Genomic DNA, 479 nt, shown 5'->3' with positions numbered 1-479 from the left:
TCAGATGGTATTGTTTGCAAGTGACTTATGACCCTCATTGCATCATGAGATAGTGATTTATCATTTTATGGCTCATTACTTCACTTTTGTCTGCACAAAGGCCATGAGAGGAGAGTGCACGGAAGTTGATATAGCAGTAGTGAAAATATATTGTTGGCCTCACTGTGGAGAATGTAGAGATAAAGATCTTGCTTTATCTCTTGGGGCGCCCACATGGTTGAGCGTGAGCCCCATGTACAGAGGCTCAGTCCTTACCACAGCGGCCGTGGGTTCCATTCCGACCTGCGGCCCTTTGCTGCATGTCATTCCCCCTCTCTTTCCTTTCCTGTCTTAACCTGTCCTGTCAAAAAAAGGCCTAAAATGCCCAAAAAATAGTCTTGGAAAAAAAGATGGAAAAGTCTTAAGCCTTAAGCCAACAAACGGAGTTGGAGCAGACCTCAAGTCTAATGGAAGTCTGCTCCAGATACATGTGGTGCATA

The sequence above is a fragment of the Sander vitreus genome, chromosome 6 (genome assembly GCF_031162955.1).
Source record: "Sander vitreus isolate 19-12246 chromosome 6, sanVit1, whole genome shotgun sequence".
Classification (NCBI taxonomy): Eukaryota; Metazoa; Chordata; class Actinopteri; order Perciformes; family Percidae; genus Sander; species Sander vitreus.
The sequence above is the reverse complement of the archived record's forward strand: the minus strand, read 5'-3'. Positions refer to the sequence as shown.